Source organism: Lemur catta, chromosome 13 (genome assembly GCF_020740605.2).
Source record: "Lemur catta isolate mLemCat1 chromosome 13, mLemCat1.pri, whole genome shotgun sequence".
In the NCBI taxonomy this organism is placed as follows: Eukaryota; Metazoa; Chordata; class Mammalia; order Primates; family Lemuridae; genus Lemur; species Lemur catta.
In genome coordinates this window covers 26,985,916-27,013,330 of record NC_059140.1, presented here as the reverse complement: position 1 = coordinate 27,013,330, position 27,415 = coordinate 26,985,916, and the positions used below count along the sequence as shown (strand labels likewise).

Here is a 27,415-nt window from a genome sequence, read left to right as displayed (position 1 = left end):
GGAACCTATATGTGGTGGTTTAAAATATGTCCACAAATTTTTGATGTTCTTTTCAAAAGGTGGAACCGAATTCCTTTCCCCATATGTAACCTAAACTTTTGTACCCCCACAATATGCTGAAATAAGAATAAAAAAAAGTAAAAAAAAATGACTTGCTTTCAATAAATAGAATAAGGAAGAAATGATGCTGTGTGATTTCTGTGGCTAGGTCATGAAAGATACTGTAGTTTCTATCTTCTTTTTTCTCATCTTGGATCACATACTCTGTGGGAAAGCCAGCTGCCATGTTGTAAGGATGCTCAAGCAGTCCTCTAAAGAGGTTCACACAGCAAGTGACTGACACTTCCTGCCCATAGCAGCAAGGAACTGAGGCCTTCTGTCAACAGCCATGTAAGTGATCTGCTTCTTGGAAGCAGATCCTTCCACTCCAGTCAGGGCTTCAAATGATAGCTGTCCTGGCCAAAGTCTTAACTATAACCTCATGAGAGACCATGTTCTAGAACCACCTAGCTAAATTACACCCAAATTCTTGACCCACCAAACCTGTAATATAATAAATGTTTACTGTTGTAAACAGGTCACTTTTAGGAAATTTCTAAATTTCCTAGATTAGTAATGTAATGTTTATGTGTTTTCTTCCAGAATTTACTACCCCCTTTGTCATTTCACCACCTCTCATTGAACAGAGTTATTGCCAGTTTCCCAGGACCACCTTCTTGAAAAGAAGTTTGATTCAAATTTCACTCTGGTCCCCAAAGTTGATAATATGAACGTAACACAGTTCCTGTATTTTAGGATGATGAAATTTTCATCTATAATCCCTCTTCATTTTTTCATTTGATTTGTTTCTAGAAGGAAAAAGGTATAGTCTGGTCTTTACTGTGGCTTTGAGTCTTGTACTTTTTAAAATCCTGTGCTAATGCTTGATATCCACTTTTAAAATATTTTCTAAAATACTAAATACTTATTGAATTTGAATTTTAAAGGTTTACTCTTAAAAACAAAATGTCATATCCCTGTTTGTAATGATTTTAATCTCTTTGGACAGCCTATGGTAATAGCAGTGCATTGTCACACCTGTGATCCAACTACAGAGAACTGTTTTAAGTTTCCCTCAGAGGTCAGGGCCTTCCAAATATATATATTTGCTTTGGATGCCTCTTTGGCCTGGAATATCCTCTCAGCTAAACGTTCACTCTTCCAAAACTCTAGTGTCACCTTCTTTATCTACTCATCTTATCATTCTTCATTTCCTTATTCTTTTGGACTTCAGCTTCACCCATGCATGCAGTTATGTGAGTGCTGTGACATTTTGTAATGCTTACCTATCTCATATGTCTTCTCCCTCTTGTCAGTTCTGTTAGGGCATGGAATCATGTCTGATTCATTGCTCTAGCCTCCGCTCTATCCCCTAAACCATACTGAGCACTAACTTGGCCTATTTGTTTTATTTGTGCATTCTTGTGCTTTTATTCCTTAAGCTCTTATAATTGAGAGTTTGCAAAATAATATTTTTAGGTAATTTTTTTACTATCCATAAGAGTTTCAGAATTAGAGCTTTAGAATCCTTTTAAATCCTTTTAAAGTACTTTCTGGGTGATAATTTTTATATCATATAAATGATATTATATTTCAAGTAATACATTTTATTATAATTAATCTCAATACTTAAGGAAGACGTATACTTTGAAATTTTTCAATGACAAGTGAATATAAAAGTGAATATAACAAAATAGGTTAAAGATTATTACCCTCTATAAAATATTATATGAGTAAAAATAGGTACTATTTATTTCTTTTTTAATGGTTTAAAGAATCCATTTTAGCTGAAGATTAAGGCCCTGAAGTCATTTAGACATTTCTGCAGCATCAAATGGTATCTTCTCAAAATGAAAGTACTTCTACTTTGAGTACAGTGTCTGAGCTCCAGATGCAATGCCCTTTACCACAAAACTTTCAATTTTTATAACTGGAATCTCAAATGTCATATACTTTACATGGATTCCCTAGTCATGGCTGCAGTTCTGTCTGGCACAGAATATTTTGGCTTTCTTCTCAAAACTTGAAAATTTCTTTGGTTTGGACTGTGGTTTACTCACAAAGCATTCCTTAAAAGCATCTCCAACCACAGTGCAATGGCATTCCTCTACCACTCTTACATCAGCTGTATAACATGCCAAGGCTTTGCATTTTCTGCATAGCAGTTTTCAATTTTCCTTATAAAGTACAGGTTTTGCTTTTTCTTGACTATGTCTGGTGAATTTTTCATGAATCTGTATATTGAGAATCTTTTCTTTAAATGTTGCTTCATCCCATGTCTGAAGGCTTAAAGTGGAGTCATTCATCATTTTTTCTTTGTATATGTTTATTTTTTCCTTTACATTAAAACAATGAAATCAGCATTCCTAGTCAGAGGAAAGCACTTACTGCCTCTTATTCTTCCTCTACCTCTGGTTTGGATCATTTTGGTGACATTGCCCACCTACTCATACAGGATGACAAGATTGCACTGTGCAATGTTGATGCCTTCATCTGCAACCAAAGTGACGATCAGAACACTGTTGTCTTCGCAGGTTCAAAATGCATCCAATATGCACTTCTGTGTTGGGAGGGTCATTCCTATGATCTGATTTGTTTTACAACATCTGATCAATATGCCCACTTTTAGAAAGCTGAGTTAGAATTTTCTTCAATCCATTTCTTTAAAGCATCCACAAGTGCTCTGGTTTTCATGAAGAGAATGGTTCATGCCTCTGGGTTTAAGTGGTACTCTTCTTGTAAGATGAAGCAGAGGTCTTTGAGTTTAGGCTTCTTATTGCTAGCATCCATGGAAACATTTTCTAGTTCTTGTAGCTTTTCTTCAAATCTCCAAGTAAGCTCTTGCTCAATCTCTTTTAATCTTGCTGCTCAGTCTTTGCTGAAGAAGTCTTTCCAAGAGTCCAGAGAATCTTTCATTCATGCATGGTTCACTGATAATGAGGGTATCATTATATTTCTGCAAATGTGAAGTATACAAAAACAGTGTTTTCAAAATCCCTCTCTCTTCATCTTTGTCTGTCATCTGAAACACCATGCACACTTTCTGAACTATAACAATCCATGGTTCATATTTCTGTGTTCCAGATTCCCTATTTTGAATTATGAGATAAGTTTTTGAGTTCTCCATAGATACTCTTTGCCAGACTCTCTGTCTCCCTCATCAGCTGAGATACGATACATTTAAATTGGTCAGTAGTCTGTGATTCCACTTTCCTGAAAAGCTTTTGGGCTTGTAAACAATTTGCTCCAGTTCCTCAAAGTTGCTTTGACTGTTGCTATCACTGATGCATCAAGAGAAGCATACAGTTTGCAGATATAATACATGGCTTTCATCTATATTTTTGGCATCCCCAATACCAACTGAGGCAGTCAGTCCAATGACCTGGGACAGTGAGTCTGAAGATCCTCCAAGTTGCTGATCTAGATAGATAAGTGAACATTATCGTATTGTATGGGTGGTGTTTACTGGTGTTATGGCATTCATCAAATATCATCAAAGACAAGACAGACAGTGATGGAATAGTTCCATTTTTAAGGTTGTTCACAAGAATCTGTGGTGTTAAAAAGAAGATGTCACTGTGCTCAAAAATTTGTTCCACTGGTGCATTTTCGGCTGCTGCTCCAGAAATGCCTGCCACTCTGTACTCAAATCTTTCAAAATATCTGAGAACACAGATTTCTGCTATTCATATACTGCAATTTGATTAGCAAAAAAGACAGCCTTCCCTTTTTTGTCCCTGTGGAAATTTAAGATCATGTTCATATATAAGAAGTGAAACAAAGGTTTTTCCACAACTAGTAGGAGCACATATTATTGTGTTTTTTCCTTTCTTGGCAGGCAGAGCAAACCCTAGCTGGTAATTTTTTGGTTTAAAATGGGCTGTTCAAGTTAGGAGGAGATACTTCTGAAGGTGGACATCAATTGTGACTACGGTTTTGTTATTCTGGGTCTTTCAGGTAGAATATCTGTATATCAGAATTTTCCATTTTATCATCCTCAAGATCTTTAATCTCAACATCTTTTGCACCTTTCTCTACAATCCACAGTTCACTGAACTGATTCTCTTCTTTCTCCAAACCTAGTTTCAAAGTTTTGGGCCAGGTCGTCTTGTCTGATCTGAGAAGGCATTCCACCATTTTTTCTGCACCTGCCATCATCCCTTTATTGGAACAAACTTGTATACTTTCTTCACATTCCTGATTAATTAAATATACAGATACTTCAGGAAGGATATCTGTTAGAATGATTCTTCTTTGAAATTCTGGTTGTAAATGCCTTAAAAGTCATCTATATTCCTCCAACTTTTCAAGTTTTTGGAAATCCCAACTTTCAATGGCTTTATAAAGTCCAAAAAGCCACAGAACCAGCCTTCCTACTGGACCTCCAACAGGAACTTGAGAAAAAGTGTGGCAGCTTCCATTAGGCCCTTGTTTTTCTCCGCCTGAATCTATTGCACCTCATCTTGGAGGATGCGGGGCGCTGCACGGCTGGGGCGCTCTGGGTGAGCTCCCAAAAATCTGGGTGGATGGCGACAGGATCCACAAAGGCGTTCTCGGGACTTGTCCGCTGGCCTTGGATGTGGGAACAGGTGGGGGCGCTTCACCCTCCTCCAGAGACAAAGGGGACCCTAGCGGCTGCTGAGACCGCACTAAGCCAGTGAGTCCCCGCACCCTGGACTGGATTATTTATTCACTGGTAGGTCCCGGGTCTGGCGGGGCTCCACGGTATCCACTGCCTGGGCCCGCAGGCCCAAGGGCCCTATTTCCTCAGCGCCAAGAAACTCCAAAATCCATTCCTTAATTAAGCTCTTCGTCCTCCCACCTCCAGGTACTATTTCTTGAATGAAATTTCCAGCAGCCTTACCTAGGCTTTGGGATTTTTTTCTTTAGCTTTCCCATCTGAGATCTAGCCACAGGTATGATCCTGGCTTTTCTCTTACCTCAGTTTTTCCTCTTCCACTTTATACTCCTCTCTACCCCCACTTTCTACTCCTTGCCGTGCACAGTCATTGCTTTTCTTAGAGTCAGAAGCTTGTGAAGTTCGTTGGCTTTTTATTACTTTGCCTATATATGTTAATTTATTATATATGTGTGTATGTATGTTCAGCTTTTTCTGTGTAGTGTGTGCTATATTCTATGTATTCTAAAAAATAGAGATTTTTAGAGGAAATAAGTAGATAGGAAACTAGAGTGAAACAAACATAACACCATCTTGGCCCCATCGTTGTTGGCTTCTTTAAACTTGGATTTGTACTGTGAATTCTCGACTTTGTGTTTTCCGCTTTGAATCTGACTTGATGCCAAGGGTTGACTCTTATCTCCCCTTCTGCTGAGACCTGGTCTTGCTCTGGTCAGCCTGCCTTTAGTGTAAGGGCAGGGACAGGCCTGCAGGTCTCTTCTCCAGCTCTAGCTATTTGTGTGCTTGTGTCGTAACTAATTCCAGGATATATATTCACTGATGAAATTTTGTAGTTGCATATTTATTTGCAACATCAATTCCCTTGTACATAAAATGTTTATAATTTTAATCCTGCACAGTTTATGAAGGCCATTATACTTTAAGATGATTAAATTATCAATGCAGAATTTTGACATTTAATACTCAATGTAACGACCTTTCTCTGTTTTCTTAATCTGAAGAAAATTTTCAAATTTCACTCACACACACACCAACAAACACAAGGGACTATGTAAATTAGACCAACCTCTTACTGACAACAATTAGGAAATCTCAAAAATATGCACAAACATTTGCTGCAAGGCATCAGAGAGCTAGCATGTTAGTAAATAATTATAGTGTCAAAGTGCAAGGGAAAAATATAACCTAGAATGGTAAACCTGACTTAGTCAGTCTTTCCCCTTGTGTTTTTAGATTTTGGGAGCGGCAACTGAGAGGCTGAGACACCAAGCAGAGATTTTAACAGATTCACAGGGCCAGGGGGAAAAAACCTTGCAAGTTAGGGCTTGCCCAGGTAGGTCTTTTCTTTAGGATTAAGCTTATAGTAGAAGTAAACTATTTGTCCTTGGTATGGAAGTCAGACATTGAATAATTTCAATTCCTGAGTAGATCGAGTTAATAGGGACTTCCTGACATTTCTGGCAAACTCTAAAAACCAAAAGAAAATATTTTTTGGGGAAGCAGAATGTCATCAGATGCCTCAAATTATCTCTTTAATTTTCCATATACAACAGCTAGCACTCAAAAAAAAAAAAAGAAAGAAAAAATAAACAGGCATGAGAAGACTTGAAAACATGATAGAAAGCCAAAGAAACAAAAGATAAAGACTCAGAGGTTCCGGATAATGGAAATATCCAACATAAACTTAAAAAAAAATGATGTGTAATATTTTTTGGAAATAGAGAAGATTGAGATTTTTGGCAATATTAGTTTAACATTAGAACATTATTTAATGTAATTTCCCACTTTGCAAGACCAAAGGGGGAAAATCACAGGACCACCTCAATATAAGCAAAAGCTATTTGACAATATTCAAAATCCATTTATAATAAAAGCATTTAGCATCTAGAAATAGAAGTCCATTTGATAAAGATAGCTAAAAAAGTGTCCTACAGCAAACACTATGCTTAGTAATAAAATGTTGATAGCATTCTCTCTTAGATTGGAAAGGAAACAATGATGGCTACTATCACCACTTCTATTAAAATGTTATCAGATGTTAGTACGATAAAGGATAAAGGAAGCAAAACAGATAAAAGGTGTGTAGTTGGAAAGTGTGATCTGAGAGACCAAAATAGATGCCTCTTTATTAACCGAGACAGATCCTAAAGTTAAGGAAATATTATGTCATTAAATATGAAATGTCTGATTTTGAATCAAAAGTGTAATTTATTATCTCTCAAACAAGAAGCAGTATAATTAATCAAAGTATGCCCCTAAACTATCGACACAGTTTTGCCATCTCAATGGTAGCTTGTTTATGCCAACAGTGAAGAACCCTGGAGAACGAGTGGCAATGAAATTGCCAAAGGACTTCTCCACAGCTTGTTGAGAATTGAATATTTTTCCTTGCAAGAAGTGTTCCAAAGCCTGGAAGAAGTGGTATTGAGTTGGTGCAAGGTCTGGTGAATATGGTAGATGCCAGAAAGTTTCCAAGTCCAGCCGCTATAGTTTGAGCAGCATTGTTTGTGCAACATGTGGTCGAGCGTTGTCTTGCAAGAGGATTGATCTGTCTCTATTGACAAGTCTTGGCTGCTTAATTGCAAGCATCCTCATCATTTCATCCAAGTGGTTGCAGTAGACATCCACTGTAATGGAAAATGAGCCTCAGAGACATAAAGAAACTCTCCCAAGGCTACATAGTCAATATTGGGCAGTGTAACTCCAGAGCCTTATCCTTAACTAATACATGCTTTGAAATAATCTGATATTTCCATGTCAAGCCAGGTAGCATACGCTCAGAAAGTTAATTCTAAATGTCATGTGGTACAAATTTGAAGCTTAAGAATATATTTACCATAGCTGTATGTATAGATTTCTAATGTTTGATGAGTATTAGCCAGTCTCTGGAAATTCAAAGGACCTGTAGTTAAAATCATGCCTCCTCAACTCCAAGTAAAGACTCTCACATCTTTAACATTCCGTGCTACAGAATCCCAGGGGCACAACTGAATCAGCTTTTACCACCCTGACTACAGATGTTGCTTTACTTACTTAGGCCCAGCGGAAATGAGTGTTCTTTGAGATAAATGATGTGTCCTTCTATCCCATGATCTCAGCAAATGATTGGCCCAAGTTATATGTTTTTTTCAATTAGTAAATAAATGAATTTCAATTTGATAAACATCTTATTTCTAGTCTGCTACAATGTGAATATCTTTCAGTAATATTTGTGACCTGATGAAGAGAAAAGAGATTCCCTTTTTGGCCATGATTAATCAAGAAATGTGCTCTTACCAAGAATTAAAAAAAAATCAAAGGATGTTACTTGACAGACCACATAACAACCATAACAGCCATATTTTTCCATAGTTTCTTATTTGCAAGAGAGTTTCGTACTTCATTTCTTATACAATTATCCGTGTTTTGGAATGACCGACAATTTATTATATCCCATGCTGTAATATTTCTTCATAGCTTTTTCCTAGGAATTAATTTCTTCCTGAATTAATACAGATTATATTTTCTAGCCAGAGGCAAAGGATTACAAAATTATGTTTTGCCATTTTATTATAGGAGAAAAACTGCAGTTTTTAACGAATATGATTGGTTTCTGTGACCTCAGTATCTTTAAATATGTCAATAGTGTACAGCTTAAAAAGAGGCCTTTAAAAGCTTTTGGTAGATTAGTATGTACATTTTTGAGATATTGAATGTATAGATTGATGATTTCTATACAAGGAACTTACTCCATTGATCTTGTCTATTTCTGTTTGCCTTTGATAGAAAACAGAACTGACAGAATTGTCAATGTAACTGGAAACATACTTAAATAGTATGTGTCTCCTTGAGCTTTGCAGGTTTGGCCTTTAAGCAATTGATCTGTTATTTGGTTGATAAGCCTGACTGTCAAGTCCATTCAGTAAATTTACTTTCAGCTGACTTTATGTCTTACGTTCCCTAAGAAGTCCAGATATAGAGACAAACCTACAGAGCATCTATTTTCTTTTTCTTTTTTCTAATTCCTATGTGAAATTCTTTTCATTTGTATTTTGCCTTTTAAATTTTTTAATATAAGGTGGGGTGTGTGGCTCAGGCTTGTAATCCAAGTGCTTCGACAGGCTGAGGTGGGAGGGTCACTTGAGGTCAGGAGTTCAAGACCAGCTTGGGCATTGTGGTACACTCCTGTAGTCCTAGCTACTTGGGAGGCTGAGGTGGGAGGATCGCTTGAGACCAGGAGTTTGAGGTTACAGTGAACTATGATTGCACAACTGCACTCCAGCCTTGGTGACAGAGGGAGACCTTGTCTCGAACAACAACAATAACAAAGAATTAATATAAGACTTTATGATGATAAATATCCCTTTAATTCTACTTTAGCTGCCTCATCACCAATTTTTATCTCTGCTATTACTTTAATTTTTGTTCAGTTTGAAATATTTTCTAATTTTCATTATGATTTATTTCTTAACTTATGAGTTACTCAGCCATGTATTTTTATGTTTCAAATGTATGACATTTTTATGTTGTTTTCTTGTTATTGCCTTCTCCTTCCTCTTGCCTTTTCCAACTTGTCTCTTTTAATCACCCCCATTGTTTTTGTACTGTGCATAATTTTCTCCCGTCTTACTTGAACTTCTCTTTATACATCTACATTGTTCTACTTTGTCTTATATTCCAAAAAAGCAAAGAGAACCTTTGACTCCCACACTGCCCTTTGTACGGTTCATTTCTTAGCTCCTCTTTACAACAGAAATTTTTGAAGGCACTTTTAGAGTTGGTGTTTCCACTTAGTCACCTCCCATTCTCTTCTCAATCCAGTTTAGCCAGGTTGCTGTCTCCACCATTTCCCTACAGTTGCTTTAGTGACCTTCATGTTACTGTATCAGTACTGCTCTGTACTGATTACCTGTCCACTGCTCTGTCAATTAGTGCAAGCAGGGTATTGAAATCTCTGACTTTAATTGTGGACTGCTCTGTTTTCTCTTTGCAGTTCTCTCATTTGTCTTTTGCTTCAGGTATTTTGAATTCTGTTATTGAGTTCATAAATATTAGTGATTGTGATATCATCCTTATGAATTGACCCCTTCATCATTAGTAAATCATCATTTTTGTACTTGATAATATCTTTTTTTTCTGAAATATCTTTGTCTAATATTTATATAGCCATTCTGGTTTAACTTAATTAGTAAAGTGACAGATCTTTTTCCATCCTCATACTTTTAACCTATTGTTGTCTTTATATTGAAAGTACTTCTTGTAGGCAACATATAGTTGAGTTTTGTTTTTTATCCAATATGTTACTATCTTCCTTTAAATTAGTAGGGTTAGATCATTTACATATTTTGTGATTAAATATATGGTCAGATTTAAATCTATTGTCAGTTCTCATGTACATTCCTGCTAATTAATGTATTTGTCAGTTCTGCATTGGTTTTGATTTGTTGATTTTTTTTCTTTTAATTATCAGTGTGTTTTCCTACTTCTTTGCATGCCTGGTGCCTGATAATTTTTGACTGAATATCAGACATTAACTTTACCTTCTTGTGTGTTGGATATTTTTATATTCCTATAAATATTTTTCACATACAGTTACGCTTGATATTTTGGGTCTTTCTTTTCAGATTTTTAGGTGTGACCAGAGCCATGTTTAATCTAAGGTTAATGATTCCCTACCATGAGGCAAGACCCTTCTGTGTACTCTACCAAGTGCCCCATGAATTATGAGATTTCCCAGTGTTGCTGGTAGGGACAGACTTGATCTTTTGTGCGAATCTTGGGTATTCCCTCTAATTCTTTTGAGTTCTCTTTCTCCTGCCTTTGCTGGTATCCTTACATGAATGGATTGATCAATATTCTGGTGAATACTCCAGCGAGACCCTCAGCAAATCTCTGAAATTTTCCCTCTGTGGAGCTCTCTTCTTTTTGATATTGTTTCGTAAACTGTAACTGCTTTGATTTTTCCAGACTCTCAGCAGTGTCTCCTTAACTCATGAAGTCTTCCCAGATCCGTGTAAGTTTCTCTTCCAAGTGCAAGGCCTGGAAAATCTCTCAAAGCAGTGAACTGGGGCAATTGTAGGACTCGCCTTGTTTTTTTTCTGTGGCTTTCAAGGATCACTCTTTTTCATTGCCTGGCATTCAGCATCTTGAAAATCACTGATTCACCTATTTGGTTATTTTCTGTTGTTGTCCGCTTCTGGCATGGTGCAAAATCTAGTGCCTGTTGTTAAATCTGAGCTAGATCCAGAAGTCAAATCCTTTTTAAGTTTTCTTTAGTGTAACTAATTTATCAAAATTAATTTTCTCAGTTGTGGCATAGATTAACCATCTTTCCAACACTGAGCATACTCATAATTTGTAAATCTTGTTTTGAGCTTACCTTCTGTGAGAGATTTTCCTTTATATGCCCTTCCTGTGAGTTAATTCGAGCCTGCATATACCCTAGCATCACTGGGTATGCAACATCACTTTATGGCAGTGGCTCAACTCATGAGTTTTACTCAATGTTTGTGTAGTTATGAGACCTTACCTTCCCCACCCCATGAAATATAAGCCCATTTCAAACCAGTCTCAGCAAGGTTGTAAGTATATCTTGGCCACAGGGAGTAACTTATTTTTGTTAGGTAGGTGAGTAAGGGGCACTATTTTTGTTGTCATTCATGTAATAAATGGCATTCCTAATTCCTGACTTCACATGGGATACCTGTTCCTGCCCTAGGGTCTCAAATGGGGCGTATACCTGATGGCATTATCCATGATACCCACAGACCATCTTGTCTGTGAGCTGTTGGTTTCAGCTCCTATTTACTACTTGAGTTCTCTGTTCATTTCTGGCTCATAGAGAGTTTCTTTACTTGACTTTTTTGAACATGAAATGTTTTTTATTAATTTATTAATTTTATATTTTTGAAGAGAAAAAGAAGGTGCTAAATTTACATTTAATCTGCTCTTTCACCCAGAACAGTTTTTAAAAAATGGCAGAAGGTAGAGACCATGGGGGAGTTAACACAGCAATTTCGGTAGTCCTCAATTCTGTACTATTTGAAACTCTATCATTTTATATTTCTTCACTATTTTTCTATAATTCTTGTGCTTATCTTGGCAGAGATTCTGTTTAAGTACTTTAAAAAAATCAAAGCCTAAATAATGAATGGTAGTAAAGATTTTGCCAAGGCTGTTGCTGCTCCAGTGTTTTCCAGAATTCTCACAATAACTGGAAAAAGGTAACACTAGCTTTTAAAGTATCAGTGACAGTGCACTTTTATATTGTATGGCATGCAATTTATCATCTAGTAAGATTAAAAAAAAATCCTTAAATGACACAGACATTTATAAATATACATAACATGTAAATATGTTACAGGTAGAGCTATTTCACTAAAATTCAGTCACATGGAATATGGAAAATAGTTATGTGATTAGAATATCTAAAAACGAAAAATAGATTTGGTTGTGGTCAATCTGTGACTGACCTTGATTTTCACCATTCTTTCTTTGCCGATCAGACTGGTACTCTAGGATGCCCAAAGTCTTTGTAGCCCTCAGTTCATTTCTACTTTGATGTGTGTTGTAGTTAGTTGTTTTATACAAAGGCAATGATTTCAGATATTAGTTGCAGTTTTTCAATTATTTTGGGAAAAAAGTTTCATAAGTGCAAAAGGTTATCCTTATTACCATATTTTAATAATCTTTGTAAATGCCTAGCAGTTTAAAACTCCCTTATGAACTATTGTTCCATACTTATAATTCTCCTTATGGAGATACTATTCTGTAATTGAACTTGTTTTCTCATCCTGCTAAATATCAGTCCTTCTCCCATTTTGTTGTACCTTGTACATTTTTATGTAGTTACTAAAAATTCGCCTACTCTTAATATTTGCATGTTTAGAATGCTCAAGTCCCTACCTTTATAGACAAAGTTTCTTTACATTTTCATCCTATCATAAACCAAGCCCCATAGCTGATTAGCATAATTCTTATCTTTGAGCATCTGGACACAGAGTAGCTTTAAGTAAACATCATCATTAAAAAAATTCTGTTTACATAATTGATTCACATAAGAGTCCACTTCTTCATAGAAATGATTAAACAAAAATAATGTGCACATTTAAAACTCAATACTATAATTAAAAGGAAATACAAATAAGTAAAAACACTAATTCAGTCATCATAGGAACAATTCATTTTTGTAAAGTAGTGAAATTAATTTACATAAGTTACAAAAGAAAATCCATCTCATTACTTCATAATTACACAGTCCTTCATTTTGAGGTAGGATATGGAGAAGTGGTAATTATGTCTTCATTCATGAGAACATGTTATAAATTGGATAAGCTATATTTAAATATATTGAGGCTCTTTAGCACCTAAATGTTTGATGATGATGTGGTTTGTTAAAACTGAAAATGTCTTGGGAGACATCTAATTAGTGGAACTATTCCAAAAATCTTCATGGAAAAGGTAAGCATGTATACCTAATAAGACCTCAATGAATGTGTCTTCCTTTTAAATTTCCTTTCTTATAATTAAATATAGCTTCTTGATCTAATGATAATATATGGCTATGTTAATTAGCTTGATTGTGGTAATCATTTCACAATGTATACATATATCAAAAATCATGTACATCATAAATCTATGCAATTTTTGTCAATTATACCTCAATAAAGCTGGAAAAAATAAAAATTAAAATAGTAAAACAAGACCCAGTTATTATTATTTTTTAAGACCCAATTATTTATATTTTGTTTTGGTAACAATTTCTATAGTTAACTTATTGAAGTAATGAATATAATGTAGCAGATTACATTTGGGCATAATTATAGACTTTTAAGTTTTTGTATCCATTATCTATTTCAGTGTTACAGCATCTATTTAATGTCATTTTAATCTGATCATAAGAAGATGTATATACTTGGGCAGACCCTCGTCTTTCCTTCTATAGTTAATTTTAATCAACTAACTGGGAAATATATACTCAATACATGAAAAAAAGGGATCTATTTATCTTTATCTTAACCTGTCATAATTAAGACATGTGTTTGTTATTATATGTTGAATTGAGCTGTCTGGAACTGTGTTTGAGACATTGTGTAAGGTCCTGTATATATAGAAATGAACATGGCCAAAAAGACTCTGTTCTTAATGGGGTTTTCATTGTAAGGATATCTCAGAGATTTATTTTAAAGCACTTTGAACAGCAAAATGAGGATCCATTGGATAGTTTGACAGTTATTTTTTAAAAACAACCCATCAATGACCATTCATAGAAATAACCAATCAATAGCTATTCACAGAAATATATACCTAACTCTGTGTTTGGTACAGTTTAGTGCCAAAATATATGACTCTTTGATCCACTGATTGTATGAAGAAAATATTACCAAATGGCATATTTATCCAATCCTGGACCTATGTTTTACCTACAAAGTGTAGAAGTGGATGTTTAAAATACATTAATAGACATAAGGTTGAGGATAAAAGAATGGAGGAGAATGGAAATTAAGAGGTCATTAATGAGATAGGGTGAATAGAAAATATACGGAGTCTCTCAATCAACCACTCTTTACTGTCCAGACAAAAACGCACATGTTAGAACTTATGAGGGAGGAACACTATACAATCTTCCATCTAGTGTCTCCTAGACTTTTTTCTTTACGGTTTATCTGTGGGAGAATGAGCTATGTGCATTCACAATCATCCTGGATTATGAGGAATTTTCTTTATTTATCTTGGAAATATTTGTGTGTCCAGCACTATTCTAGGCTTTGTAAGCACCTGACCCAGATATGCTGGAGTCTATTTGTAAGAGTAGTGTATTTAGCTAATCTATTATAGCAGTCATTTTAGATAAAAAAATAAATCATTACCCAAATCAAAGTAGCAATCTTCTGAGTGACTTGACTTTCCTTTATCCATCTTTGTGAGATAATAAGCAATTAACCCAACGATTTGAGCACAGGAGATAATTTGTAATGATGGATGTAATAATGGAATTTAATTAACTTCAAATAAATATTTTAGTGAGGGTTCATTTGTATACCCAGATACTTATTTGTACTGTAATAGCTTCTTTATTTTTGTCTTTAACCACTGCATCAAAAATCATGCAGCAAAGTTAATATCAATTTAAAAAGCCATGATCTAAAAAGTCATAGCTTTTTAGTGTTGATAGCATTTGTATCATGATAACTATGAAGATCACAAAAAGACTGGCTGACTGGTGTGATTGATGATGCTGCTTTCTTGTTCCTAAACACATTTCTGTGGTTCTTTCTGATAGATTGTATGAGATTGGCTATTGTGTATGTGATTGGATATTTCTTAATTGATCTAGGGTCATCATTTATAAAGAATAGTTCAAGAAATCACCCTTTGTGATTATTAAAACAAATTATCTTATTTTTTTACTTGGCATTTGAATTAATATAGTCAAAAGGATATTGATGAATAAGATATTATATCTGTATCAGGGAACTGAGATATTCCTGGAATATGGAGTTGAGTGCCCCCCCCAGCCCCCTCAATCCATATTTCTTTGAATTCACCAATTTTCATGGGGAATAGGATTTTCTCTTTGAAAAATAACCAGTACAATACGAGTTTAGAAACATTTGGACATGACTGCAGTAGTGAGTAGTACAGGAGGCGGCTTTGGAGACTTCATTACAAGGGGGAACAAAGTATGACAGAGGAGCTGGGCTTGGCCACATATTCTGGGAGGCAGAGGGCAGTTTGAGTTTGGGGCAGAATGAGATTCCTTTTGTTTGAACCAGCTCTCATCCAGATCACCTGGCAGGAAAAAAGGCTATATGTGAAATTTTAAAGAATTTTCTCCATAAATGCTGTGATGCCCTGGTTCAAGCAGCTTTGCTACGGGGTTTCTGTAAAAGGAATGACTTCAGTCATGAGCAGCAATGGCTTGGCTAGCTCGCTGCCTCAAGGCTCAGAAGTGCACATCTATCTTGTGGTATTAGCAAATGATGAACATCAGGATGCAGTCCACAGGGGGCAGCAGAAGTGGTCACAAACCTCCCAGCAGGTCTTGCAGTTATACTATGGCTGAAGAGGTATCTTTGAAGGCTGCTAAGGACAAGATGATTTTATTGCTGAATTTACTGAAATTTTTATGTAGAGGTTAATATGATCTAATTGATAAACACAGGCTGGTTACGTATATAATTTTGATATTGATGTGAAGCTTTGAAGGACCATTTTCTCTTTTTAAAGAGTCATTTATTCTTTATTTTTAATTAATTAAATTTTCTGAGGAAATATTTGAAATGTCAAACAGATAGTAAATAGAGTTCTATTTTACCATAGCAGTAATGATGTCAAGCATACAGAACCGAAAATCACAGGCATACCTTGAAATTTTGGCAAATGTTGGCTCTGAGAACCTTGTCAGTCTATGCTTGAGTAGGGTGTTTGCTGAAGCCATAATTTCATAAATCCTAGCATTCCTATCAGATTTTGGAATTTGATAGAATTATTTTTTCTCAAGCCAACTCAATAATTTACCCTTGCCACATAGCTTTTACACATGTTGGGGAAAGAGCTTCTCCCTGCCTAATGTGCTTTACCTGTCAAAGGGGAAAAGTTGGCAATGAAAGCAAGGGAACTTTCCTTCTCCCATATCCAGCAGGACTCCACTGCAGTACACAGATTAGAATAGCAGCTCACCAAATAGTCTTCTGGATTGAGGAATAAATGAAATAAATGCATTTTATTTCTGTCCTACATCTAAATTTAAGCAAATGTTTTAGTAGAAAACAGAATAATTACATAAACAAAAGGTTCATTTCTTAGCTTGTTCCAAGATATGACCGTTAGTTGATATCAGTGTTGTTTTGTATTCATGGCCACCCTTTTAGACAGTGGAAAGTTTTTCCTCAAAGACAACCACACAGTGAAAATCTACAGTTCACATTTCCTAACATCTGTATCCTAAAAGCATGTAATAAATTAAGGGATGGACCTTTAATTCATTCCCAGGTGGAGGAAGTAGCTAAGAAGTAGCTAGGAGCAAGAAAACAGAGTCAGAAATAATATTTAATATGGCCTTAGAATTTTTTTCTTAGTTTCTAAGTAATGATGATTTTCTGAAATTCTTTTGAAGGACATTTTTAGTTCACCAAGCATTATCTCTAAATAATACATTTATTGTAGCAATACTATATGGGAAATTTTCAGAATTTAATATTATTAAACAAATTGAATTGTTTTTAAATAATTTTTTCTCCAAGAAATGATAAGTCATTATAAAACAATGTTTCTCAAGTGACTGGTATGGGGTAGATGACAGTAAGGTGGTGAGGTGTAATAACTTCCAGGAAACTCATTGATTATTCAACAATCATTTATGTGGCATCCATTATGTTTTTACAAATGCTAGGGCTACAGTACAATAGTAAACAAGAGGAGAACTTGTTCCTGCCATTGGAGAATAGGAAAGAGAATTGATCTCATTTTCAAAATGCTTTGTACAGTATTTTAAAATCTTTATAAAATTTCCTGTGACTCTAGGCTATTGTGTGATGCTTAGCTTCTTGCATATATTATATACAGGTTGTTGCAGATAGAGCCATAATATACACACACACACATTTGTTCCTTGTGGGTGCTTTGTGACTGCAGCTGTAGCAGTTAGACATGTTATGAAGGACTAGACCTAATTTCAGAGGAAACGTGTGCACAGAAAGCAGCTTGTACCATGTTAAATACCTACAGTTATCTAGTGCTGTTAAGGGGCTTAGAGTGGTGAGCTGAGAGAAAATGTTGTAACTGAGCAGATGTAGGGTGAAAGAGAACAAATGTTTTCTAATTTGAATTATATTTAGTTTTGCCTAGTAAGATTTAGAAAGTTCCAAATCAGGATTGTCTGAGCTGGTTTCAGTGTTATTTGATGTTAATGATTAAACATCAATCCTGTGTGTTTGCTTTCCTCTTTAATCATAAATATGGAAACTGACAGTTAAATTTGTTTATTTAGAGTTTGTGCCCAAGGAACAATTTCGTTTAGAATGATTTAATCAGATTATTAATAAAATGCCACATGCAGTGTGATGATGTTGTAGGTGTGTGCCATCCAGGTATAAAATTTAGATTAGAACAGCAATCTCTAATCACAAGGGAGTTGGTGATTGTGGAAGATCAATCTTGCAGGCATATTAAGTGAGGTAAATAATTTGTTGAAGAGATTCTGCCGCTACGATGCTAGTTAACAGAGCCAGGTCTCTGAAATTAACAGACCGCGTAATTTTGATTCTAATGAGATTCAAATACTGTATCATATTAGGTGCCAGTGGTTAAACTCTCAGAGCCGGGAGTGGTAGGAGGATGTTAACATGATCAATTAGCTTCTCTTTGACAGCACCTTGGAATAAACTGGCACAGAGAGCAAATGGGATAGAACTGTGAAATAGCCAAAAGCAGCAGTACAAGAGGCAGAGATCAAAAACAGTTCATTTGGCAGCAAACTTAGTTTATCCCCAAGATTTTGGTTATTTGTTTATTCTAGGCTCTTAAATTTATCATGTTGTAAAGTTTGTTATTAATTAGAAACTAATGCATATTAGTTATATGTACATATTTTATGTATGGATAGAGAAAACATTAGGTTAGGTAATCTGGTGCTAGTCTTTTTCATGTTATAACATCATCAATAATAGTAGGAGATGCTTTATGCTGATCATTTATCATAAGTCTGGCACTTCTGGTACATAATGTCACCTGCACTTTGTCAATGTATCTTGTGAGAGTGTTATTATTTAACCCTTTTTACACATGAACAATGTGTAAAGGGATGTGTACAGGATGGCATGAGGTCAAACTTAAAACCAGATGAATTACCTCAATCTCAGTCTTACTCAGTTTTATCTTTCTCTTCTTGCTGGACAATGCCACCAAAGGCCTTAATATATATTGTGGCCAAGTTCATGTGATCTTTTATTGAAGTTTTATGCCTACTGTTTTGGACATTCTTTAGGCCAAAGTCAACTTGTGTTCAAGATTAAGTAAACCGGTGTTCCATCAACTAGCACACATTCATCTGGCTGTTTTAAAATGATCTCACCTTCTGAACCTTATTTTCCGTGCTCTTGCTGAGGAATGTCATCCATTTCGGTAGCTACAGTTACCATGAGATATTGATGATTCTAAAACATCTAACACATCTCTAAGACCTCTTTCCCAAGCCCCAGTTGGATAATGTATCAGCTGAGGTCCAGACAGGAAAACAGAAACTATGCTAAGTATTTCAAAAAGAGGAAATTTTATATAGAAAATTGGTTCCACAAGTGTTAAGGCTGAATAGCAGTAATGGGGAAGATGTGACAACCTGGAAATTAATAAATGCATGAAGCAGCTGAAGTTGTTCAGTTTTATTCTTTCAGTTGTGAGTAAAAGAAACTCAACTCCAATTCCTTTAAGCACAGAAGGGGTTGCATTGAGTCATAGACCTGAGATGGAATTAATTTAGTTAAGCTCTTTGGAATCAAAGGCAGAAAAACAGGTAGCTAAGGCTCAGGAAGTATTAATAGTACCAGGACTTGATCTCTTCAGGGTATATTTTTCTCTCTTTCTCTCTTTCCACCATTTCCCTCTTCCCTCTCTCCTTTATTCCCTCATTCCTCTCCCATTCCCTAATATTTGTTGACTTTATAACATAGACTAAATGTCTCTCCAAATGTCAGGGAGGATGGCAGCCACATTCCCATATTCATGCAGCTAACCTACTTGTTAGAAACAAGTTATTATATTTAATAACTGTTCTATTAAAATATGTCTACATCTTAATCCACTGTGAATGACTTGCTCATAATTGGGACAATTTATATTGTCAAAGGAATGGTATTCTATGGATTGGCCAGTGCTGTGTCAAATGCCTATTCCTGTGGTGAGGAGGTGGGATGATGGAATTGGGGAAGTGAATTCCATCACCCTAAATGAATGGCTGTTAATCAGTCAAAAGCATCATCTACAATATTATTATTATTGTTGATATTGTCTACAAAAAAATAAGGAGTCTTTGGTATGCAATATTATAAATCAGTATCTTAATCCCTGTTGTATATTGATTGACAACAATAGTTGAGCTGAACCAAATATGTCTTCATTGCTCCATGTCTTCTGTGGTCTTCCACCTTTCTCATCTTCACATTGAATTCTGGAGTCCTGCATATCCTTCATGCAGAACTTGTATTTCGTAAACCATAGGCTCAAATGAGCTAAAATGTTTTCCAGAACTTCTGATTATCCATTTTAATATAAAACAATATCTGTTTCTTTATTTTCCATATTAAAAATAATGCATCAAATAGAAATCATTTGCTGAATACAGACTATATTCTGGGTCCTCTCTATTTTAATTTCAACATGAAGAATCTTTTTTAAAAAAAATTATTAGAAGAGGTTTGCTTGTTTCTTAAAAATTCTTCCAAGCCACCTTGTTCAGCAGAGTACCATCTATGAGCATCAGTCCCTGAGAGGATAATGCATTGTGCACCAGTATCAATTCTTGAGGATGGCTCTAAATGGCTCACCAGTTTCTGCTAAGGTCCCTAGATCTGGCAGGTTTTTCACAAACCCAACTCCACAGTATGAGTCAGATGAAGCAGAACATTCACACAAGATGTCAGGCAAAGCAAATGTATTACTCACAGGAAAAAAGTATAAACAGAAACAGAAGTCTATGATCCATGGCAAGCCCATCCCCCAAGGCTCAGGAAGGCTGTCTAGGGTGGATGGAGTCTCGTCTGTGCCTACTCCACTTTGCACTGCAGCTGAGAAACCTTTAAAGCATTTCACTCTGGGTTTTATACCCCCGGGAAAACATTGCTCACTGGGCTGAAGCATTGTAGGATGTCCTGTATTAGGAGGGATGTGAGCAAAGCCTGGACTGTTCCAGACAGTTCTCCTTCAGGATGTTGTATTCTTGGTACATGGTGCATGAGCATTGCAAGTGAAAGGGTGAAGAGATGGGTTGGCTAATGCCATTCAGGAACCTGCCCTCCTGTACACCTATTTGTATACATTCTTTATGTGTAATTAATTTGCTGAGACAGTCAGCAATTATTTCTTGAGTACTTTCAGTGTACCATGTGTGGTGTCAGATGATGATGATTATTATCAAGTGAGCAAAAATTTATTACAAAGGCACTCTTTGGCATAATCATCAGTTTTTATTTTATATTCAGTTAATGACAGTGGATACATCTTAATTATGTTAGAGCACTAGAAAGACATTAGGAATTGATTATAAAATCTTTACATGTCTAATTGCTGAATCTAAATTCTATTTTTGTATACCACAAATATGAATTTCATCAAATTTTGATCATTCTGGAAAACAGTAATCAAAAGAATTTTTGGCTTGCTTGGGTTTTTTGTTTTTGTTTTCTTTTTTGCCTCTGAATATAGTATTCTTTATTACTATACATTTTTCTTCCATACTTCATTTTATCACATTCCATAAATGTCAGGTTCATTTTATTTTTATAACTTTCATTTTGAGTGGTGGCGAACAAACCAATAGGCTGCTAAAAAAAAAAGGCATCATCTTCTTTGAACGTGACAGCACTTTTATGGCTATGTCAGCATCCCATCAGGAATTCACCAGTGAGTATGGCTCTGTGTCCGAAATTCTCATCTCCTGGTTGCCTTCATTTTCCAAATCATCTTGCTGCAAGTTTAGCTTTACTGTTTTGTTGATTTCATTTAATTCTTCAAGGAATTTAGTCATCTGTGATTTTTTTTTTAAATCTGCTATTACTAAGTAACATCCAGAAGCTAGAATAAGTATGATTAAGGGGAAATTTCTAAATTAAAAGAATAATAGCACTTTAGGTATTTCTACCTTGCTGTTTAATGATCCAAAAAGCGAGGAGGGAATGGTTATGCTGGAAGCATTCTTGCCAACAGAGCGTTTTACATTTGGGGATTGGGAGATTGCTTAAATGTTGTGTCATCTAAGATTTTGCATCAAGATGAAGGGTAGATTTTGTAAAGGAAAGGGGTCTTAATTCCACTTTCCAGCAAATGAGGTTTTGAAAGTGACAGTGTTGATAAGATTTGTTTTTTTCTTTATCAGCATGTCTGTTAGAAATTACCAGGGAGTCTGGATCCCACTGGGTGGTTATGAAAAATTTGTCAGATTAGTTAGAATGTTTGGTAATATAATGACATTAGTTAACCAAATTGCTTCCTTAATGAGGGCATATGACATAGAGTTTTTAAATGATAGCCTAAAGATTTTAGAGATATGTAGATTAGGAGATTCAATAAATGAAAACTGGTAAAAGAATATAAAAGTTCTTTGCTAAGCAATAATGAAACATCTTTGCTGTATGAATTTCTTATAACAACTCTCTAAGAGGTCAAGGCTATTAGGCTTATATAACAACAATGTTCTTTGCCCAAGGTCATGATTTAAAATGATAAAGATAAAATGTGTAGCCTGCTTTTCTCTCAGTCACCAAGTCCCTTCAGCTGTCATAGCCGGGTTCAATTTCTCACCTCCAAACTTAGCCTTGCGTCAGATTCTCGGTCCAGTCTTTTCTCCAGTTGGAAAAACTTTAAAGCACCTTCATCCATTAGTTCATCAGAAAGTCAGCCTGCTGCTAGCTCTTCTCTGATCTTAAAATACAATCAAGATTTTTCATCATTCCCTAGGACTAAGCTTCTGGTTTTTGTTTCAGTTTCAGTTCATGGGTACCTATATTATTCTAATGTGCCTAAATCCATAGTTTGGTTCTTCATCGGGTCTGCTAATTCCTCAAAAACTGTGATGCTGTCACCAGAATCCCTGCAGTCCGTAAGACTGCAGTCTTGATTCATATTCCTCGACAAACCTGACACCCATCATCACTTTGGCCAGGTCACCTGCGTACTGTTTGCTGCCAGCTCCCCTGGTGCTTTTTATCCTTTTTGATGAGACATGCACCTGGACACTGCTAGGCCTCTGTGCTGCTGACTGTCCACCTGCCTGGATTTCCTTGTACTACCTTTAGCTGGAACCCACTCTGATTTCTTCTTTCACATTAATGGTCTCTGAGCTCTATAGCCATACCTACTAAGACGTGTTGAAATCACTTGAACTCTTGCATTGACAACAGCAGCCTACCTGTTACTCAGTCATTTTGCCTCTTAGTTGTATTTCTTTCCAACTTTGGAAACTTGCTATTTCTTTTATATAATGGTGGGGAATACTAAACAAGAGATAAATGACAGTCTTGATTGGCTGGGACATGCCTATCTCTTTTCATAAATGATAAGAATTTCCCCAGGTGACTGTGATAATATGAATGATAGATTACACTTATGTAGCCCTCACTATGTGCCAGATTTTATTCTACAAACTCTTCATATATTAATGAATATAGTAAATTTTAATTACTATATTAAATTAAAATTAATTAAATTCAATTAATATATTTAATTACTGTAATAAATTTATTTAATTATAGTAAAACCTGCCATCATCAGATGCTAGGCAATGTTGCCATTTAAATATAGTAGGATATCCGAAAGCACAAGTCTGTTAGATTTCTCTAAGTTTTGCATCAGTTAAACCTCTTCTCGCCTTTTATGTAACATCACCAACATTCTGCGTGCCACAATTACACAGATTCTACAGAGCAAATATGAAGAAGGAAAAGTATACAGCTCTACCTAACTATATAAAGAGTACAAAGATAAAACTAAAATGTTCAAATATAAAAGGGAATCTAAGATGTTAGTGAGTGGTGAAACCATGGATTAAAATAAACAAAACCCTGAGATATTAGAGAGTTATAAACACAATCACCTCTCCTGTCAGAGTAAAAAAGGGGAGACAAATGTGGACTAATATAGTAAGGTATTTACAACATTCTTACATATTAAGCTGATCACATCTCATTACAATTTATTTTTTTAATATTTATAAAATATTTGAATGAATATATATTGGTGATTTTCCTTAATGTATTAATAATGAGTATAACAAAATAATAAGGATATTTATGGCAACCGTACCCTCTTGAAACATATGTCCCTATTTGATGAGTGATATGGACAAGGACACAGGGAATTACCATGCAGAATGGCAAGTGGTAAAGCACACATTGGGCTTTGGATATAGACAGTCCTGCTTTCAAATCCCAGATACACCACATATTAACTGCAGTACTTTGGAAAATTATTTACTTTCTATCAACCTCACTTTTTTCATCTATAAAATGGAAATAATAACCTTACCTGACATAGGGTTGTGTAGATTCAATTAGAAGTCAAAAGCAAATACACCCTACTAAATATATAATATTACTGATATCTCCACTTTACCCGACACTCAGGAAAGAGATCAGTTAGGAATCTATGTGATTCTAAAATCTTAAAATCTGGAAAATGGAATATTTTTAGAAATATTTTATTACAGAACTTCACAGAACTACAAAAGGAGGAGGAAGATGTGGTAGGGAAAATGAAAAATCACCCTCGGCATACTGAACCTGCAGCACATTTGTTTAAACCATGACATTGAAATGTCTAATAAGTTTTGAAACTAATGGATTAGGATGTATGGGCTATATGTAATTAGGAAAATTTGAGTAGGAATGATCAACGTATTCATGGTTACTAAAAATAAAGGAGTGGATGAGGTAACCCAGAGATTGTGCTGAGACAGAAGACAGGGCTGAATCCTGACATCCACTAATGTTTAAACTATAAGCCAGGAAGAGGAGCAGATAAAGGAGACTGAAAGAGAGGGAATGTCTTAGAGGTAAACAAGATCATGAAAGTGTGGTGTCAAAAACCAGTGGAAGATGATGCTTCAAACAGGAATGAGTAGACATCAATGTCATAATGCCAATGAAATTTTAAATAAGAGCTGAAACAGACATCCTGGATATAGTCATCTTGGTAAGAGCAGTTTCAGATGAATGGTGGGAGCACAGCCAGTTTGCAGAGGTTTGAGAGTTGAGTGGGAGAGTCAGTCAAAGAAAACATGAGCCTAGAAATTATTTCCACAAATGTGGCACTGAAGAGGTAACACCTATTCTGTGTAACATGAAGGGAAAATTGACAATTGAAAGGAAAGGATGCATGTTCTTTTATAAGTTTGGTATCAGTGAACTGAGAAAGTCTGATATGGGAGCTTCTCATTTCTATGTGAAATAAGTATTAAGGTCAACTGCTGAGAGTAAAGAGAAAATATAAGAGGAAACAGACTATGGAAATTGAAAACTTCTGTGCAGTACTGAGGGACTAGTAGAAGACGGAGATTGAGAAGCTTGTGACCAATGTTTATAATAGCACATTGTGAAGAGTTAAGATATTCTTGTCTTTAAGTCTTCTTAATTTGAGTTCAGATGTTTCTGAAAGACTAAAGACTAGGTAGATCTGAAGACTAAGTAGGCAAATTTTTTTCTCTTCAGCATCCATTTCTTTTTCACATCTATCCTTCTAGCTGTTCATGCACCCATTTATCCATCCATCCATCTGGTCATGTATTTATCTATCTTGATACATTAAATCTCTAGATGTCCTTTCATTAATAGAATAATCATAGACTGACCCACCATGATCTACAGTGAGGCTTTGGGAATGTAAAAACAGTGAAATAATGGTTTTTCTTCTCATAGGATATTTTAACTTAGAGAAAGGTTCAGTACAGCCAAGATACATATTTATTTCTCTCTCTCATAGAGTCTATATAAGTAGTTCCAGGAATACGGGATTTTTCTGTTTACCATCTCATATCCCTAGGGTCCTAGACTTGTGTATGTAGCACAAGATAGTTTAATTCATGTCCATATGTCCACATACTAGTTAAGAGGAGGAAAGATAAGGAAAGGTATGCTTCTCTTTAAGTCAAAATGTGACTTGGTAGTTGTGCATACCACTTCCACCCATAAACTATTGGCTAGAAAACACAATCACCTTTTGCCACACCTAGTTTCAAAGGAGACCCAGAATGAAGTCTTTGTTGTGCTTGACTGTATGACTAGCTGAAAAATCTATGGAAAGAAAGGAGAAACCGTATACTGAAGAGCTAACAGTCTATGTTGTGGTTTGAGCTACAGGCAGGTGAATTGACCATTACCATAAGTTCAGAGGAGTCACGATGGTAATATATGTTGGGAGTTCATAGGACTTCCCCATCTCCAAGATTTCCACTGCCTAGTGCTTTCTAAAAGTCTCTGTCTCCAAAATTAGCACTGAGAGTTTCCATGTGTCAATGTTAATTCCCCTTTACTGAATACATTTCTTATTTTTTCAGAGTAACTCAAAAAGTTTTGAGGGAAAAAAAAATCAATGAATAATCCATCTTAACATGTCCATTCCTAATCACTTCTTTGCCCTTTTGTTTTTAAATGCTACTAGGACAGTTTCAAATGCCTTTAATTGGTGGACTTTAAGGCAGAACTGGTTAGTTTGAGAATCAGGTTTATTCTTAAGATTTGAAGCTTAGAAAATCCAAGAAAGAATTGATTGAAATATTACTAAAAACAATCCAGTAATCATATTGACAGGTATTGGTAAAGACAAAAAAGTTTTATAAAAAGAACTTTCATTAATTTTCTAATAATTTACAGACTTCTATAGCAAGGGGCCTTATATTGCCTCAGAAGAGAGTGGACACAGCTTCTGGACAAGCAATTTACTTTGTATGATTATTAATTGTTTATTCTTGATTTATTATGAAGCTGGGCACCCTGACAATAAAGCCTTCTACCAAATCAATTTCATTTTAAAGACCAAGAACTTTTATGAGCTACTTAAAGATACATTTCTTCAAACCTTGGTACAATAACTCTAGAAACAGTATCTATGAGACCTAGAAACATAGGATTTCAGGGAGCTTCCCAGTGTTTCCTACAAAGATGTCTATGAATTATGGGTTGATGAACTATGGGAAAGCCGTAGAGAGCCTGGGATTTAAAATAACACTACTAAATGCAGATTATCTCATTAAAAATGGTAATTCAGTTTCTCTTCTACTATATCTACCTGGTTATCTTGTGTTCATTATGGATTTTTATGGCTTGTAATTTTCTCTACTTAATTTGTTTATTGCTGCCAATGTTTCTGATTTCAGTGTCACTTTTAAGCATTTAAGCTCAACAATTTTGTCAATCCCTAAATATAAAACTGTTCTTATAGCACTGAAAATAACACATCATATATTTAATTAGTAATTTAAAATTTTTCCTTTTAAGCAACATTTTATAAAGTGCTATATAGATTTAGAACATTAGTATTATGATTGGTTTAATTTTGGTACTTTAGGTAATTTCTCTGTATATTATATTGAGTATTGCTTTTTAACAGGATGTCAGAATTTGTTCAAAAGATGAATAATAATCTCCTTTCAGTTGTCACCTTGGGAGATTTTATACTGATTCTGATGCTACTATCTTTGCACAAAACATTTTTCTGGGGGAGGAGTTTAATTTTTTCACTTAAAATGATAATGCAATTTAATTTCACAAGAGATTTTATTAAAATAAAGGAGTATGGTCAAGTCACATTAACTGGTTGGATCTTTTTAGTATTAAACCCACTGGAGTACTGGCTGCGTATTGATTTGTTATTGAATGCCTGTTACATGTCAGGGTTGGATACAGTGATCATTTAAACATCATCATACTTTGTTTTTGAGATGCTCATAATTGTATTAAGAATCAAATTATTTAAACATAATTATAACATGTTGAGATTATTGACTCAATGTGGCTATGCCTGAGTGAACAGAAGGAAGAAATCTATTCCGCA

At 35.3% G+C, this 27,415-nt stretch overlaps 1 protein-coding gene and 1 pseudogene across 1 annotated transcript in view; one reads left to right on the top strand and one right to left on the bottom strand.

Annotated features, from left to right (window-relative positions):
- Positions 1 to 27,415, top strand: part of GPC5 (glypican 5) — a 1,297,628-nt gene that overhangs the window by 173,846 nt on the left and 1,096,367 nt on the right. The window lies entirely within an intron of this gene.
- Positions 1,848 to 4,212, bottom strand: LOC123649155 (annotated as a pseudogene).